Here is a 10,147-nt window from a genome sequence, read left to right as displayed (position 1 = left end):
CTAAATTAATTATAGCTAAAGAATACAGTGTGAGTGCAAAGAATAAGTAAGTGGCTCTGCATTATGTCAGTCTGATAGACACAGCTTCATAGATCAAGATTCATAAATCATAACGCTAAATGCCTTCTTCTTGATCTAACAATATATGCTCATTTTGTGGAGATGCGATAATGCTAAATATAAGGGCTGAAACCCAAAACATAATTAGTCAATGGAGTTCAAGCCCCCTCTATGCAGAATTTGGTCTGTTGTCTTTAACAGGTATACTAATTCAAATGTTCCTATCCTACAAAAAGAAAGGATAACAATATCACAAAAGCACATTCTTTTGGATTTTAAATAACTCCTTAGATAATGGATGTCTGTATTTGTCTCATTTGGAATTTTTAGCAATATTTTAAAGGCATGAGTTTTGATATTTCTGATGAATCTCCAAGTATTGGCAAAATAAAACTTAGCCTGTGAACTTCCTTTTCTGCCTGAAGTTCCCCATAATCCAATACTAGTTCACATATTCATTAAACACTTCTGACTTACTTTTACAATTAACATTTGTGTTTCCTGTAATATGATCTTTCCAAATGGGCTGAGGTTCCCTGGGATACATTAAAAGATTGAAACCATAAATTTTGTGCAGGAGTATTAAAGCAAATGGTTGTATAGAAAATCTATTTCTCTCTCTATCTCACAAAAAAGCCACCTGCTCTTTGCATGTCATGTGAAAGGTCAGAAAAGAATAAGTCTGCAATGTGTGAAAAATGGAATTTATTAAAATGTATATTTTAAGCATTTACAGGAGTTAACCATATTTTTGAACAAGATCCTTCCACTATCCTTCTCTGATGAGTTTACTGTAGCTTGAGATACAATGTTTCCTGTTCATATTCCATTTTTCACATATTGTGGGCTTCTTATTTTTACTAGTATTTACTGATAAGATGCTATACTCTTGTAGTGTTATGCCACAAAGAAATCAGATTCCTCAGAGTACAATTTCAGTACTTGTTTTGCTCGTTTCCCATTGATAAAATGATTCCCAAGATCATAATGTTAGCGGTGCAAAGCATCAAACACACCATAATTCAGTCCCTGCATGAAAAGGCTGTAAACTTGAATGAGCAGGGGAAGGCGGAAAAAAGAACATACCTGTTTTGCAAAATTATCATAATCTTACTTTACCGTAAGGTTCAATGCAACTTCTGTTGGTGAAGTTGAATACAGTAGAACACATTTCTGAGTTGAGCTTGCAGGATTAAATAGATATAATTTGCAACGTGGGTGGTCTGACACACACAACAATCATTTAGAAGTATCCCCAGTTGCCTTCTGAAAGTGGTCTCTACATCCTTCCTATTTTAGTTCCATCTCACTAATTCCAGTTGTGAGGTGGAAAATTATTAATGCTGGCAGTGATTGCAGATTGCAGTGTTCTCTGGTTTGTCTCTGAACCGAAAATAGTTTATTCAGGGAGGTGGAAAAAATCTTGCATTGCACCCAGACTTTGCATTGCACGAAGAGGGAGACTTTCTGTATTCTTAAAGCATCCAGGCTGCTTCCAGTGACTAAGCTTTTGGCTGTTCAAGTGGCTAAAATCAAATCAGTCCTTCATGCTGGAAAAAAGAGGCATTTGTCTACAGGGAGGAAATAGCTTGTAAAGGTAACATAATAGGGATCAGCAGCCAGGTGTTGAAAATTTACTTGCAAGGTTTTACAGTGCCTTATATCTTGCAGCACTGTGCACCTTAAATCTTGACAATCTGGAAAGCTAAGACAAAGATTAAAAGAGGTCTTAGGTTCACATTTCTGTGAAATACGCACCACACACAGAGAGAGGGCTTTGACTTCCCCAGGAAAGCATGGACTTGGTTCACTCAAAGTCCACATGAAAGCACTGAATCAGCTGAGAGGTGCTATTGCCTTAAAAATGGCCATCCACTCTGGTCTCCCCTTATCACAGAATACAGAGCAGAATGGGCAGGTGAAATGATGCAAGAACAGGAGCAAAACACCAGGACCTCTTTTAACTTTGAAACATCTCAAGACCTGAGGTTGCTATGTCTTTATTTTATGCTAAGGATTTGCCAAGAGCACATCTACACATGAGCCTCCTGAGTTCCACTTGTGTTGTAGCACACAAGTAGAAATGCAGGAAGAAAAACTTCTGGATGTAAGCATGCTTGCGTGTGATTGGGTTTCTGGGTTTCTTTATCTGAATTTTTATTGAAAAATTGGTTAACTGCACATCCAGAAGCTTTAATAAATCATCACCATCATCTACACTTAACTAGTTTACTCCGAATCAGGGAAGAGTTGAAGATTATGATGCATATCAGGGAAGCTCATGAAAAATCCTATAAATTGTAGGTGCCTGTGATGGTATGGTTCTGAATAGACAACACTGGCTGGATTTGCATATAAACCATGGCTAATCATGGAAACCTTGGTTTATTACATCACAGAATAGTTAAAAGGCACCAGTCAGAGCAGCCGAGCCATGAGAGCAGTTTGAACTTTTTGCCACCCTTCGCTCTATAACCTTGGGGTCAATGCTGGATCCGTAAACAAAGTTAAGGAGGAGGTCCAGGTACACGTGTAACACTAAGTTGTGGTTAACATGAACTAAGGTTTATGGACCAGCTTCAGACTTTGGTTAACTAGCAATCATAAACCATAATTAAGAAAGCTTAGTTAAGCCGCTGGGTGGGTTTGCATATGCTGCTAGGCCATGGTTTAATAAACCACAGTTTAGCATTACATGTAAAGCAGGCCACTGAATACTATTATTTAAGTGCTACAGTCCCTTCTACAACTCCCTAAAACTAAACTATAGCTCCTCCCCTTAGGCATGCTAAACAGTGGCTGCTGTTTGAATGTCTGGCAGGGAGATTGGCAATATGGCAAATGAGATTCTGTGTAAATAATTGCACTGGGGAAATCAATGAAAACATTAAATCAGGATATGGCAATACTGAAAAGGTCACATTCTTCTATTTACCATTACTGGTAAAGGGACTGTAACTAAAATGTCTAGTGTGAAAATGCCTTTATATAAATCTATGGGGTGGCTATATTTGGAATACTGTGTATAATCCAGTTTGCGGCATCTTAAACAAGGTGCTTTATTTATGGAAGGGTACAGAAAAGGGGAGCCCAAATCATCCAGTGGCTTAGACACTATCTGTACAAAGAAAAGGTGAAGCATCTGAGGCTCCTTAAGTTTTAAGGGGGAAGGGACCTGATTCTGTATTTATGAATAAGATGGAATAAGTGGTAAAGCCAGACTTTGACTTCTTGTCAAGGTCATCCCACGAAGATGAGGGCTAATAGATTCTGGCAAGGGAAAAGGCAGTACTTAATCAAGCCAGCAGTTAACTAACTCATAATATATATGGTCATGTCCACTGGCTTAGATGGCCTTATTCATGGAGCAGAGGTCGATAAATGGCGATTAGCCATGATAGCGAAATGCAACCTCCAAGTTCAGAGGCCATTATAGGAATAAAAGAAGAACAAGGCTCACCAAAGACACACCTGGCCCAGTATCCTGTTCTCAAAGTGGCCAACCAGATGCTTATGCAAACCCTACAAGCAGAACACGAAAGCAATCCCACCTGAGAATGCCCAACAATGGGTATTCAGAAGCCTATTGCCTCCAACAGTGGAAGCAGAACATAGCCATTATGTCTAGTAGCCATTGGTAGCCTTATCCTCCATGAATTTGTCTAACCTTTTTAAAGCTTGAATTTTGTGACTCTGAATGCCATTTTGTTGGGGGGCAAATGATCGGGGAGGCCTCTTGTCTTTGTGCCCTGCTTGTGGGCCTCCCTGAAGCCCTGGGCTAGTCGCTGATGAAAACAGGGTGCTTGACGAGATGGGCAATTAGTCCACAAGGCTTTCCTCAACTCCTCATATATTCATTAATAACCATTTAATCTGCTTGAGCTTTCCCCCACTCTTTCCTGTTTTACAGCCACATTCCCCTCTCCTTAAAGTAAAGACATAATAAACCCTCTCTTACTCCCAGCACAGTGTGCAGTAATGTTAAAAACTGGCTGATCCCTCATCCGCCTGGCCTTGTCAAGCCAAGTGTGCAAGTGGGTCAGAAATGATTGAATGTCCCATAGTGCTGAGTGTCATGTCCCATTTTCTCGGTGAGTTAAGAATGAAACTTGCAGATCTCAGAGGTGAGCACATGTGATGCACACACACACACATACACACACACTAGGTTGCTGATGTTGACAGGCCCATAAACCCCATCCGAAGAAAAGGTGTGTATTAATGACAAACACTGCACTGAAGGTCTGCGCCTGCAACTATTCCTCAGGTCAAAATTCAAAATTTCAGCTGAAGGAAGCACCTGACAAGGAAATGATTGTTTAATTCTATTAGCTTTATATGAACACCGATGTGCAAAACAAATGGTGTTTAGTATGTTTCCACTTACCTGATCTTTAGCTGTCTTGGTGTCCTAATCGTCTTGAATTTGGTATGAGTCTCAAAGGTATTTCCTTGCCCAGGTATCACCATAATCTAGCAGCAGAAGGCAAGAAAGGTGTCATGAGCTCCCCAGGAGAGAAGGGTTCAAGTCATGCTGTGCAATCAGTGCTCATATGCAGATATTCACCAGAACACTCCTAATAATACATTTGTATTGTTCCCCTTGTGAGAAAAGGAGAGGGCTACATGAGCTGGAGGTTCAAGACAAATAAAAGGTAGTTAACGTATGGAGTTAAACTATGAAATTTACTACTACTATGAAATTCTATAGCCAGGAGAAATTCTATAGCTGCAGAGAAGGCCCTTTTTGAGTCCGTCCCCACTCCCAACCATACCTCTTTTGTACATGGGACCAAAAGCAGAGCTTCCAAAGAATTATTGTAACCTATGGACATTTGAATATGGGCCGCAATGTTTTCCTGATCCAGATCTAAAGGATTTGGCGCATTCCCTTTGTTCCGGTTCGGAATTTCACCCTCTCCCTCTGAAATGGATTGGATTGTCCTAATACACGGAAACAGAGATTCCTGAATGGTGTCGTTTTTTTGGAAGGGTAAGCTCCACGGGGAGCATTTAACCTTTTGCTTAGCTCAGTTGGAAAGATAGGAAGATTTAGATGGTAATGCTTATGAGCTTAACACTTTTCCATTGGCATTTACAGTTCTTCAGAAGTTTCATGGCAGTACGAATCGGAGCCTGGGCTGAGCAACAGATGGATTCTGGCCAAGATCCAGTGTTTTAAGAACTGTTGATCAAAGATCAGGTTTATCACAGTTGGTCTTGCAGAAAAAGATTGACATCTCAAAAAATGAGCTTCAACAGATAGAAGCCGAGCTCTCACAATTTTAGCTGATTTAGCTTTTTCCCTTTTTGGCAAGCTGGCTGAATTGCGTGATTAGTAATTTTTGTGAGCTGGCTAATAGGAAGCAGTAGCAATATAGGTGTAAAAGTTAGTATAAACTTGCCAAGTCCTGCTTTCCTTTATTGAATGATGATATGTGACACTCCTGTTGTTGACCTTGATTGTTAACAGGAGTCATTGAGCATCAATTTTGTTTTAAAAGCGTTGTGTATGGATAAAATTCTCGTTGGACCAAAGACGATTCTCTTAAGAGCAGTGACTGATGATCTCAGAAAGCATACCTACACTACTAATTTATATAGGTTTTTTTTAAAAGCAGTTTGTCATAATTTCCCCCAATGCATCCTGGGAATTGAAGTTTCATCTGTCGCTCACAGGGGAGATCTCCTCTTGAGAGAGGAAGGCTATTAACCCAGTTTAAGTCTGCAGTATAGATGGAAGTTCCCTTTAAATGAACTTTACAAATTTCTCAAAAGTGTTTAAACCACACAGGTGTCCAAAATGCCATTTTAATATAATTTCCATGTATATTCCTGTGTAGAGATAATGACTACTTTCCTTTTTTCAAAGTTCATTCTGTAAACACAAGTAGGTGCACTCTTTCCTTTGTATGGTTGTTATCTTTAAGTCCTTTAATTCGTCGACTCACATCTTGCAATAATACATGCAAAATGGGCTCTGAACTCCTTTGCAATATGCAGATTTGTGTGCAAATGAGCGTTACCTATGGTGTTCGCACTGAAGCGTTTTTCTTTGATGTACATTTCTGACATTCTGAGACTGTAAAGAAGAAAATAACTTCAAAAATTTTAAGAAACCTTAATTGAAGTTAACATAAAAGAAGATACATGGTGTTAATTGGTCTGTTTCAGGCATAATTTGGGCCTTTGAGACCATGTCCCTTACCCCCTGCCAAAGTGTCAAGACTCACATCTTTAATTCAACAATCTTTGTATTAATTACCTCTGGATAAGGTAAGCTTTGATTGGGAGGCTTTTATTGTAAAATTACAGTACATTGCCGGATTTAAGATAAATAAATTAGGGCTGAACTTGAAAAAATCTCCATCCAACTGAGAACTTGGAAGTGCATTTGCCTATCAAATGCCAGATGAAAGAGCAGTTCATCTCCAGGCATTTTAATGGGAGAAAAGTGTTGAACTGTTTACAAGAACCAAGATCCACATGGATCTGTACCACACATAGATTGCAGATAGTCATCTTGGGGCGAAGAAGACAGGCATATTATTTGCAGAGCAGGGAGGGTGGTTTGGAAGCATCCTTACCTTAGTCACTCTCCCAGTCTCCCAGTTACCCTCATGGCTAAGTAAGAATTTGTACCTTCAGAACTTCATCACTTAAGCCACAGCACCACAAATAACAATCCTGCTTCACCCTACTTTATTTTACATGGGGTTACAAGATATCCAAGGTATTTCCACATCTTGCTAAGGTGTTGCGGGGGCACATTTGCAAAGCAGCCTCTTCTGAATATGGGAAAAAAGGGCATGAGCATTGTGAAGGACTTATTGCCGTATCGGCCTAGAGTTATATCCCCTGTCTGTGGATGACACTACTTTACAACAACTGCTGTATGTCCTCTTGTCCCAAGAGTTATGCTCTGCTGGTTAGGGAAGCTAGACATGAAGACTGGGTCAAACCATCGGTGCACCAAGCTCAGCACTATTTATGCTGATTGGCATCAGAGTTTCAAACGGGGGGTCTTTCGCCGTCCTACTTGGGAGATGTCAAGGACTGAGCCTGGGACCTTCAGCATGTAAAGCAAATGTTCTGCCTCTTCCCCGGTTGTCAAAATGGCAGCCTCGCCAAGCAAAGGATTCTTTTGCCTGACAAGTGTTTTCAAATCCAGCTGCAGATAATTACCTGTGGCTCTGCCTCCAACTTGAAAAGGGCCAAATCCGCAACACCTTCGAGCAGATTAAAAAGAGGCGAGGCGAGGAATGGAGGCACTTCTCTGCGGCTCCTTCGCTCACCAGCACTTGACACCGAATGCGTACGGGAGGCTGACCGTCAAAGGCAAAATGAGCTCGACAGAAAAGAGTAGGCATACATTTGCGTCTGACTGTAATGCAGTATCAATCATTAGAAAGTGCAACACAAAGGATTTGCATGGCAGGCTGTGCTAATCAGAAGAGGTGAGTGTTTTAATGCGTTTAAACGAGGACAGGGCACTTATTAATCAAAACAGAATCCAAAAGGACTGAAAGAGCAGGAATGCGACTCGAAACTTGCAAAAGTGGACCAGCGATACTTCTGAAATCCCATTTCAGGAAACCATCTAGGTTTATTATGAGAGGAATAATGAGGTAACTAACAAATACAACAAAAGGGGGGAAAAAGTGAGAAGTTGTAATTATATCAGAGAATGCGGGCAGCTGATTGGGGGAAATGTTTCCCATTATAGCAAAGTGTCTTTTGGCAAGGTGAAGTAAAATAATGGATTTTTCATTGCCTTTGATTCAGCCTAGCACATGTTACTGCCGCAAGAAAAAACTATTAAAAGTTTCTACCATGTGGAATAAATGTGAGGTGCTGGAGGAGCCAAGTCATTTATCCACACCGAAACCTCCAAGATCCCCAAATTCAGGACAATCTACAGTAGAGTTCATCCACGTGTGAGACAAAGGGGAGGCACACTTAGGAAATTGTGGGTTAATCAAGATGTCTGACCTGCAGACACAGGGGAAATCTGTCATGGATGAGATGAAAAGGGACAACAAAGGAAGTCTGAGAGGAAAGTAGGATATCAGGGGAAGCATGGTGGTTCTAAGTTGCCAGGGCTAGCAGATAAGGTTACTAATTGCTACTGAACCCTCCTTTTACAAAGGCCATGAATGAAGTTTGCCTCTGCCCCCATCCCTGGTTGCTAGCTTTATGGTGAGATTTAGAAGGGACAGTGGCATTGCTGCTTGAAGCCAGTAAAAACCCTTGTGGATCAGGCAAAAAATCCATCTAGTCCAGCATCCTGTTCTCACAGCGGACAACCAGGTGCCTATGAGAAGCTTCAAGAAGGACCTCAGTGCAACAGCACTCACCTAGCAGCAGGCCTCCAGAGGCATACTGACTTTGACAGTGGAGGTGGTACATAGCCATTGAAAGCCTTTATCCTTCACAAATTTGTCCAATCTTCTTTTAAAGTTGGTGGCCATCACTACACCTCACGGAAACAAATTTAATAATGAATAGCATTTAATAATACTGTAATAATAATAATAATAATAATAATAATACCTTTATTGTCATTGTACAACCTGTGTTCAATGAAATTAAATGAGCCTCCCCCCCCCAAACACTCAATCTCTTATCGAACAACACACCACCTTGCAAGTCAATATCGCTATGTTATTTTCCATTCAACAGCCTAACAGCCCACAGATAAAAGCTATTTTTTAGCCTGTTGGTACGGCTGATTATACTTCTATATCTCCTGCCCAAGGGTAGAAAATTAAAGAGGTGATGGCCGGGGTGTGAGTCATCCCTGAGAATTATTATTATTATTATTATTATTATTATTATTATTATTATTATTATTTGTTTTGAAACACTGGCCACAAAGGATTTACACTGAAAAAACAGAAGAGCAGGATCTGCAGGATCTGGTCAATGCACTCTGAAGACCAGAGGCGCAGCTCCTTTACTCACATGTAACTGTAAATCCTCCCAGCATTTGGTTATTGTTATCCCTGGAATTTCAACGTCCCTGATTTACTATGGTGCTAGTCCTTCTCTCCCGCTGTCGTGAGAGAAGACTAGTTTGTTGGTTCTCTCCTGCCTCCTCAAAGGAAATGTCAGCAGGAACTAAAGAACTCTGGGACTGGTAGTACTTGAGAGGGCATGTCATATAGGGTGGCAAATTAATTCCTCTTCCTTAAATTACAAGTCCTAGCTAGAGTTTACTGTGCAAAAATGCTCTCTAGTTACACAGAGAGGAGGAGGGGGAAACAGAGCAATACAACCAATTTGCTATCAACATTATTGAGTGACTGCAGAAAGTTAGATCCTTGTCAGCAAATTTGTTCATATGAGTAAAGTTGCTGAAACTATAAACAAAACAACTGTTTGCAGGTTACTTTCCTTGAATGTTTGCTACCATGTGGTAATAGTCCAGCTGAACTCTCTGCAGGGAAGTGCTAGAGCACAGTCATAGACTTCCTTAAAGATCATTTTACCTCACCAGTAACATGGGTTTCCTGTCAGATTTCAGAGAAATAAATTTCTCTGAAATCATCATACCCAGTAGGTTGTATTTGAATGCTACCTCCAAATAGGCAGTCCTTTGCACCGTTCTACTCTATATGAACCTATCCACCCCTGAGATTTGTATCTTCATCATTTATCCCTCACCTATTTTCAGCTTGCATGTTCTGTGTTACAACTCACCTCTGAAGGCCAATTTATCAGTGGCCCTTGAAACCCCACAGCATATTTTATTTCTTTGGTAGGAGAAGGGACCCACTGATGCCATCACCTTTGCTGACACCCTCCCATTGCTGAAGCATCCCTTCAGCCACTCACACTCAATAAAGCGGCCTTTGTGGCAGATTTAAGAGGCAACGGGAGTGTGATGAAAGATACTAAATGCCAGTGGCCTAGAAGGAGCAGGAAGGGAGGTTGTGTGTATGAAAATCTTGAGGCTATTGTGCTGGACTGGAAGCAAATATTTCATAGGGAGGGCCCATAATTGGAAACAGTTGAGATTCTTTAATACTGCCACACAGGGTTATCTAGCTCAGAACATTAAGATTTCCTACGATAGCCTTTTCCT

The 10,147-nt window shown here is 40.6% G+C and overlaps 1 long non-coding RNA gene across 1 annotated transcript; it reads right to left on the bottom strand.

Moving 5' to 3' along the window:
* Positions 1 to 542: 542 nt before the first annotated feature.
* On the bottom strand, positions 543 to 8,529 carry LOC309340321. The gene is made up of 3 exons (XR_014155931.1): positions 8,409 to 8,529; positions 4,448 to 4,511; positions 543 to 1,610 (listed from the first exon to the last, which is right to left on the bottom strand). It is a non-coding gene; the product is annotated as an uncharacterized lncRNA (long non-coding RNA).
* Between the last annotated feature and the right edge of the window lie 1,618 nt (positions 8,530 to 10,147).

The sequence above is a fragment of the Podarcis erhardii genome (genome assembly GCF_964252035.2).
Source record: "Podarcis erhardii genome assembly, chromosome: 4".
Taxonomy (NCBI): domain Eukaryota; kingdom Metazoa; phylum Chordata; class Lepidosauria; order Squamata; family Lacertidae; genus Podarcis; species Podarcis erhardii.
This window is presented reverse-complemented; position numbering and strand designations above follow the sequence as displayed.